This window comes from Triticum aestivum, chromosome 6B (genome assembly GCF_018294505.1).
Source record: "Triticum aestivum cultivar Chinese Spring chromosome 6B, IWGSC CS RefSeq v2.1, whole genome shotgun sequence".
Taxonomy (NCBI): domain Eukaryota; kingdom Viridiplantae; phylum Streptophyta; class Magnoliopsida; order Poales; family Poaceae; genus Triticum; species Triticum aestivum.
The window spans coordinates 531,842,804-531,852,143 of NC_057810.1; positions in this window are offsets into that span (position 1 = coordinate 531,842,804).

The following is a 9,340-nucleotide window of genomic DNA, read 5'->3' on the forward strand; positions in this document are numbered from 1 at the left end:
GGAAATTGTGCATAATTACAAAGACTACTCCCAAGCCATTGGATCTCACTTCCAACGGTGTAAAAACTCGTATCACCATAGTATCTAAGCTATGGGGTGGATGTGATATTCTATGCCGCTATCATTTTTGTTCGTACACTTGCAAAATATGTTAACTCGTGTCGTTACTTGTATAATGGCGCAAAGTGTTTGTTCAAAAAAACCATCCTACACTGAAATATCGAAACAACACACGGGGGTCCCACTTCTCATTAATCAAATTTGGACCTAAAACTAACAAATCTGAAAGACGAGATTCGAACTGGCAACCTGGACTACAAAGCGTAAGTCAATAGCCTGAAACAACACCGGTGTTGGCTTTGTCCCATAACTTGATTTTATACAGTACTTGCGTTGAGTAGAGTAGAGGGAGTGCCTCGTCAACACATGCATGACCGTTGTCTCACTTACTGGTGGGTCCCAGGTCTGCGATCTCAATCTCTCTTCTCTCCATCGTCTAACCTTTGCACGGGCACACACGAAGAGCGGCGCTAGCTTGCCGTGGTGTTATTACAACTAAAAAACCTTGGGAAATAGAAGAATCACCTAGAACAAGAGACGTTGTGGCTGGTCGAGACGGAGCTAACCACATCTATCCTCCGTGCCACATTTGCACGATGAAGCTATGTGGCTAGTGGGGTGTTTTCGACCGACTGGCTGGGTCCCGAGGTCGAACCATAGGTACTACGTCTGATACAGTATATTTTTACACGCACATTTTTAGTCCGTGCCAAGACGTGGCACACCCTACCGCGCGGTTTCGGGGTCCTCTCGGGTGGTGCACGCATATATTCTTCCTGACGTGGGACACCCTACCGCGCGTTTTCCGGGTCATCCTCGGTTGTAGCGCTGAAGCAAGTAAATGAGTCGTCAAATCACGAAAGACCACCTTTCCCGCCGAGTACATCAGTGAAGCATGGTGGCTAGCTAGTTGGGCTAGTTCGGCCGATTAGCTAGGCCGCCACCACATTTGTTCTTTCACCCCTTTTTTTATCTACTTGCCGGCAGGTAAATTTAAATATCCACTACAACGTTGCTCTGGTGTTTGGGTGCGGCAGGATTTTTAATTTTTTGATTGACGGGAGCAGGCGCGGCAGGATTTTTAATTTTTTGATTGACAGGAGCAGGCGCGGCAGCAATTAGTCACGATGACTCTGCCTGTAAAAACCCACTGCTCCCTAATGTGAGAAGTCATCGACTGGTGTTTTACCGTGGTGAAAACCAAAAGATTCCCCGCTCCTCGGCTGGCTCCCTCTGCCTTCCCGTAGATTGCATTGCCTTTCAGCCGTTTCGCCCCCTTTGCTTCCTCTCCCCATTGCTTCTACCTGGTGCCATAGCGGCATAGCAGATCATGGAGTCCGAGGCGAGGCGCCTGACACGGGAGCTCCATGCCAAGGATGCGGACCTCAGGGCCAAGGACGTGGAGCTCCGTCAGCTCAAGGAGGAGAGGAGTGCCATGCTCCTCCGCTATGTGCGGGAGTTCACGGAGCTTGAAAAGTGGCAGGCGTCCACCACAAAGATGCTTGAGGCGTCGGCGGCGTTGCTGCCGAAAGCGGGAGATACGACAGGTCGTCAGGGGAGCCGGCTGGAGCGCGAGTGGGGCAATCGTGAGGAGGTCCAGGATCGCCTCAGCCACTTGGTGAACCAAGTTTCCACGCATGTGTTGCGGCTGCGTGATGCCTACCGTCGTGCCAGCGCGACGATGCCGGACGTCGGGCTAAACCCGTTCGACCACCCGGTCGACTTCAACGAGCTGCGGCTTCCTGACCTGGTCTCCTTCTTCACCTATATCTCTGAGGAGCTGAGCCGTCTCCGCGTGATGGTGGGGGCTGAGGTGGACAAGGAGGGTTGCAGGTTGTCGTCACGTTGCCGGGCGAATCCTTTCAGGGCTCCGTCACCGGAATCCATTCGTGCCATTGGACGCCGTCTTTGAGGAGCTGGCTCCCGTCGACCGGGAGCGGGCTCTACGGGCGGTTGCACCCTGCATCACCAACGTCGTGTCCCTCGAGAAGCAGAGGGACTTCGATGGTGTTTAGGCGCCCTCTGCATGGGCATGTCCATGTCTCGGTGCAACATGACCGTTGGATCAAACTCAGACGATGCAGATCAGTCACTGTAGCACAAAGCGTGTGGGTGTGTTTGGTTGCATTCTCATCTCAATATTGTTGTTTCCTCTTCGTGTATTTTTGTCAACCTACTAGTGTGGACTCATGCACCCTTCATGCACTCTGCCAAACACCCAAAAGTGGGTCGAGAAGGAAACTTTTGCTCCCATCCCGTGCACCCTTCATACACCCTGCCTAACACTATTCGTGCTTCATATGGTTCATGTTTCATGGAATATTGTAGCATCGTACTCTCCATGCGCTGTGGACCTAGTTCTGTTAACATTGATCTCACTGTTCATTCTCGACCGGACAGTCAAAAAAGTGGTACTATGTTACATATAGGAGTAGTTGACAGGCGCACAACATCATTTTTTATCGTCATATCTTACTACACTAGCAACAAGATTGTGTAGTACTGACGTATGAACCACTGCATATGCCTAGTAGTAGGAGCATTGTGTATGTTCAAGTGGCTGCCATGTTTCGCACTCCTCCGTCGTAAGAGTGGAAACACTTGCTGTAATCATTTTTTTCTTCGGAAAAACAGTGGACACGCTCTACCGTGCGGATCCTCCTCCAGCCATGCACTAAATTACTCACTTTCGCTGATGTGTGGGACAGCCAGCACCTAGGTCCACCAGCCATGCACTAAATTACTCCGTAGTAGAGTGACGGTAGACTACCCCGATCGAAGCGTCGCAGTAATGCCCAATGAGCCGTCAAATCACAAAACTCCCTCCTTTCCAGCAGTAAGTTGGACGAACGAAGCAACCATCATTTCACTCTTCTCTCTCAGCTTCCTCTCTTGAAGAAAACCCCCACTCGCTTCGCTTCTCCCTCATCTCGTTCCTACTTTCACTCTTCTCTCTCAGCTTCCTCTCTTGGATGGACGCTGGAGCACCGGCCGACGTGATGTCTATGGCTCTGGCCAAAACCGTCGAGGCTCATGGTACGAATAAGCGCAAGCACCCCGCTGAGACTACCGCAGACAAGCTCAAAGCCATCGCCTTGTCCAAGCCCCCCTCTCCGGGATCCCTCATTAAGCAAGTCCAGGTAATGTCTCTTGTTGACGATCTTTTTCTCGATCTTGATCGTGTTTTTCATCTAACAGGAAGTACTAGTACTGGTAGTACAACTTTCTGGGTGATCTTGCATGTGATTTTAGTGTGCCAAATGACGGTTCTAAATTCCTCTTTTGATCAAAACATGCGAGAGGTTAACACTGATTTCTTATAGATTACTTTCAACTACTCCCTCTGTCCCAAATTTCTTGTCTAAGATTTGTCTAGATACGGATGTATCTAATACTAAAATGTGACTTGATACATCCGTATCTAGACAAATCTAAGACAATAATTTTGGGATGAAGGGGGTACTTTATGAACATCAATGCTACGTTTTAAGAGGGTATATTTGCCTCAGTAACTTGTGTTATGGATATTGCATGTAATCCTTCTGCTCTCATGCCTTTGAAGACATGTTCTAGTGTCTTTATTCACTCATTTCTGTGCGTATATGTAGTAATATATGGAGTATAATATCGAAAATCATCTTATATTTCTGAACGGAGGTAGTAATAAAATATGGTTTCTGCTTGAATTAGAACCAGGTCGGCGGTGGAGATAAGGTTCTCAAAGTGATGTCGTGTGAACTGGAAGACCTGATGATGAGTTCTACTGCTGAACTATCCAGTTGTTGTGTCCTTGTGGCCACGTGTCCTGAACTAGTCTTTTCATGTAGCTTTGTTTTCAGGCGTGTTCTCGAGGCTGTACTTGACCACAACAATTTCCTGGTTGTGCCTTCGATTACGAAGGGTGTGGTTCTTCTAAAGCTTCCTAACAAATCTGATGCAGCCTGTCTTCATCGTCATTTTTATGAGTGGAAAGACCACTCTGTTAGGTTCTCCAAGGTTGACAAGATGGTGATGGTGCATGTAGACATCTCACACGAAGTCCATGGCCTAGTCAGTTATGCGAGGTTCATCATGTAGGTCGGTGGCAAGAAATAGTCTGCAGAGTTTAGTTAGTGCAAATTTGCTTGTCTATAGTAAGTACTATTGTTCAGTACTTGATTTGTGTTTTTGAACCTTGTATTGTTTATTAGTACTTCCGCTTTTGGTGTGTGGTTAGCCCTGAGAACGGTCTATGTTAATGTCTGTCCACTCAATTCAGTCTTTATATTTTTAAGTATCCAGATCATATGTTTTGTGAGGACGGTTTATCAATTATGGTCACACTCCAATATCTGTATGCATTGCAGGGTTTATCACACCCACCAGGATTTCCAGTCCCATGGATGTTCGGTCCATATGATTTGTCATGACCTTTGGATTGTCCTGCTTGTGGGAGTAGGCGGGGCCCCTGCATGCCACGCATAGTTGGATGGTCAATCTTCTGTTTAGTACTTCAACATAGTGATTTCTTGGTAAGGATTCACTCGTGTCACATCAAGTAAATCTTATTGATTTACTGTCTAAATCTTATTGATTTAATGTCATGTTTTCTTTCTTTTCCTGCAATTTTATGATGCAGGTTTCGCCATGTGACATTCATCACAGAATAAACTGTTTGGTTTACTCAACGATGGCTATTTTTGCAGGTTTCACTTCTTATGTCGTGTTAGTAACGAAGGCACTGTCCATCACTTATATTACTGGAAAAATTGGATCAGTCTGTTGTCTGAGTACAAGTTGAATCCCTGTGATGAACTGCAGTTTGGTTTAACAAAAACGCCACAATTAGTCCTTCTCGCGTTTAAAAGAAATGAAGAAAAAAAACTGCATCACGGTCACGGATCCTAGTCAAGTTAGAAAGCTGATCATAGCAGACCAGACACGATCGCCGCTGTCTCGCACATTGGTACCACCTTCAGGAACGGATCGAGCACCGGCAGTTTCTCTAGCACTGACAGCGGCAGTGGCTCAGTCTGATCCAGCTGAGGATTGGGCACCGATCGCGTCAGCGGATCAGTCTAATCTACCGGAGGATCGGGCATCGACACCGGCACCTACTCCGACACCGGCACTAGCTCTACAAGGAGCACCATCTCCGGCAGCAGCAGCGGCTTCGGCACCTGCACCAACACTTGCACTTGCATCTGCTTCGGCCCGTGCAGTTGTACCGGCAACAGACTGGGCTGCAGTTCGCACTTCATATACCAAAGTCCTTATAAAAACCGACATGTCCACCTTCTTGGTAAGCATTGGTTGCCCAAGTGTTTCATTCTTTTTTCTTTCCATGTTGTTTCACATGATTCACTGTGTTGATCTAACTGTTTGGGTATGTCTTCTTGTTTGCAAACAGAGAATTCCTAGACAAACGAGGGAGTCATTCAACAATCTGGCGACTGCGGCCGAGTTTCTCTTACCATGCGCAGCCTTGGGGTGAATGAACCTGCTCAATATACCGTAAGTACAAAGGATGGTCGCATGATGATTGATGCTAAAGGATGGTCAAGGTTCAAATCTAAATCATATCTTGCGGTAAGGATGATGTCAAAAATCAAACTTTCTCGGCAAGGAGAGCTGGTCCAAATCAACTTTGAAATTCTTCAGTAGCAGCACGCAACTACCGTACTGATCTATCCTCCAAGAGATTTTGATGTAATAATCTGGCATGGTGAAACAAGTGTCCTATGTGTATAAGTAGTACGACAGTATTATTTATCACATGGTATATAGTTGATAGAATTGCAACTCTGATTGCTGGTTAGGAACTGTCGTTCGATTTCATTCCAACAGCTGCCGTGCTTTATTCAATTTTGTGTATTCGCCTTGTGACAGCATCTAAAACCAGCGCCGTACCGATCGCTTGCAATATGAAAAGCGCTGAGGTAGAACACATGGGCCCCCAAACATGCAGGGTCGGCCTGCAGCCCAAAGTCCAGAAACGTGAGCCTATCTGAGTATTATATTCTCAGCTGACCCCCCATAAAAAAAGCTGAACCCCCATAATGCCCGTGCGTTGCAAAGGGAGTATATTTCTCGGCAAGGTGAGCCTATGTGTGATATAAAAGATTTGTATATTTCTTTACAGAGGGAGTATCTCTCTGTCAAAAAATATATTTATGTGTAACTAGTTACTCCTGTCTTTCTACTTCCTTTCGCTGATATGTGGGGCAACCGGCAACGGGGTCCACGTGCCATATGCACAAATTAGAGTGCACAACTTCACGGTAGACACACCCCGGTCGTAGCGCCGCAGTAATGCCCAATGAGCCGTCAAATCACAACCCCTCTCCCTTCTTTCCAACTTTAGCAGTAAGCTGGACAGACGAAGCGGCAATATTTCAGTGGGCCTGAATCCCCTTCTCCCTCGTCTGCTTGTTCAGAGAAAACCCCCTCTCGGCGATTGCATAGGGTTTTCTCATGGAGAACCAGGTACGAATTCTTCATCCATACCCGATAAATCGAAGTCCCTTGGTCGCAGGTAATCCTAGGATGGCAGCCGCCGCAGTTGATGCATTTTTCTTCCTACTGAATCTAGTGTGTTTCATTTGCAGTGCCCAAAGTGTGAGTACCCTACAAGTTTCTGCGCCCTCTGCAAGACGCCACACTTGTTCCTTCTCATCCTAACACATCATTTTGAAACGCGCACAGTATGTTCCTAGAATCCTCTTTTCTATCTGGGAGGGTGGGGTTTTTTTGAACATGTTGTGTTCTCATATTATTTTTCCTACAGTGTATTATTTGCTCTGCCAGAACACATGTACTCAAGATGCTCGGCCTTGCCATAACTGAATACACTAGTTTAATGGTCATAGTGAAGACAAGCCATGGATATAAGTTCCGAGTTGGGTTCATGAACCAAGAAGATCACTGCTTTTTTATGGCCAAACTTGGATAAACTTTCTCAAGTGTTATGGACTGAAAGTTGGCGCACGAATGTTGATGGAAATAGCAGAACCTGGTCTCATCTTCACTGCGATCTTCCTCCCCGACGTCGTTATAATTGTTCATCATGTTAGTTTTGTATCTGGTTCTTCCTTGTTGCCTCGATTACTTCTTAATCCACCTATTCTGGCTAACTAATCATAATTTAACTTTAGAAGTAGCAACAAATCTCTCATGAAGATGCTACTTCTAACTAATATTTTCTTATAATTGGTGGCACGTGTAGGTTTTTTCAGAGTTAAGTAGTCTGCTCGTTTGTTACTCTGTAATAACTCGGCTGTTACTTATGGCACTAAAGTTGACTGGATCGACATCCACAAGTTCCTACACTTTATTGATCGTCTTGAGGTCCTTGTGGGGCGTTTCAATGGTGGAAGGCCACGTGGGATATGTGTGCCACTGCTGCACTCGTTGAACAGGTCCAACTGTGTCGAGAAAATTATGGTACGAGTTGTTTTCTGTTATATATGTTGTTCATAAACTATTGCTTATACACAGTTTTACAGCTGTGATCTTCTTGAAACAGGAACTGCCCAGTTCTACTGTTCCTATACAGATGCATGACCATGGTCGGGTCAGACTTGTGCTTGGTCACAACATGATGTTTATGTCGACCTACTCAATTCCCCTTGGAGGTGAAAAGATACTTATTCATGGGTGGTCTCAAATAATGAAGGCCCGTCCATCTTTGAGAATAGGACAGAAGATTATGTTCATGCTTTTCCTTGGTTCTAAAGCGAATATCCTGTTTATTGACCACATTGCGAGATGAAGCCGCTTCCAGAAGGTTGTGGATGCACGAGGTGGCGCCTGGGCCTTCTCCTGGGGCTTGGCGGCCTCACCCTTGGTTAACTATAGGCAAAGTAGCGCTGTTCGAGGGGTGCTTTGTATGGTTGAACTTGTATAAGTACTCATACTGCTTTCAGCTTTGGTTGTTAAGTGCCCCTGCTGGTTTCAGTTAAGGTTGTTAAGTACTCATGCTGCTTTTACAGTCTGTCGTGTTTCTTCAGTCCTATCTTCCTCCAGCCGCCAAAACCAAACCAGCGCCGGCGGGGCCGCCTGCTTCCGCCTCCCACGGCTAGCTGCGCCTCAGCGCACGCATTGCCACCCCACCGTCTCCTAAATCGTTAACGCCGACATCCTTTGCGCGCTCTGGTGCGCTCGCCGCGGTGCCGCCCACTCGCGTTGTCAACATGGTCAACAAACAATAGGAATCGGCAGAAGTACGTGGAGAGGATGAGAGTAGGGGCCCACCATGTCAGCGTATGGAAAAATAAAATGCTTCCTCCTAGTGTTTTCCTCACATCTGGGACCCACGACATTGTGAACGTATATAGTCAATAGACAAGTGAACAACACAAGATCGGCTGACACCTGGGACGTAGCTACTCGAGCAGTATTTTTTTTTGTTATTGTTGAGACGGAGCAGGGTTTGAACTGGGTTGTGGCCCGTCTGCCCAGGCTTATATTTTATGTGCACCACGTGACCAGCCCAACTATTTTTTTTCTTTGTCGAAATGAGCCCAGTTTATTTTTTCTGAAGAATACCCAATCCATGCCTACTTATTTTTCTACGCCCTGATTGGCTGCAACTCTTTCAAGACGCTCGCAAATCTTGAAAGTAATATGAAATGGGTTGTAAATATAAAAATAGATGACAAATTGGCAATTACTTTATAATTTCTGAATTTTTTCATATTCTCAGATTCCTATTTCACTAGGCATTAACCTAGTTTAAATATATCTTCAAAGTACTTTAAATCTGGCTCGACATTTTGGTATTAAAAATAGTTTGGAACCCATAGAAATATGCGAAATTGGCCTTGGCCAACCAAAAAAACGACTGCAATAAATTGCATAAGAAGTTGCCATGAGCTATATATAAATTATTAAAAAAAGAGGGAGTGGTCTGACTTGTGGGCCTGTTTAGTTGACGTGTATGCAATATTTTTTAGTTATTATATACGTTAACAAACGATTCTAGCAGACGTAACCGTTGGATGTCAATCCAATGGCCGTCGTGTTTCTTCAATCTCTGATCTTCTTGCTCAAGCCGCCAAAGCAGCGCCGGCGGGACCGCCTGCTCCCGCCTCCCGTGGCCGGCCGTGCTGCCGTGCAGGCCTCAGTGCCCCCTACTACTCCCACCTCTGGCCAGGGCATCCCTCTACTCACCCACACCCCCTGTTATTCTGCGGCGATGGCAGCTTCACACCGCAGCCGAACTGGTGAACCCTCGTACTCCTCTCCGCGCGGGCTTCCACTGTCGCATCTTCCCCGGCTCCGCGTCGTCCCCTTCCGAGGC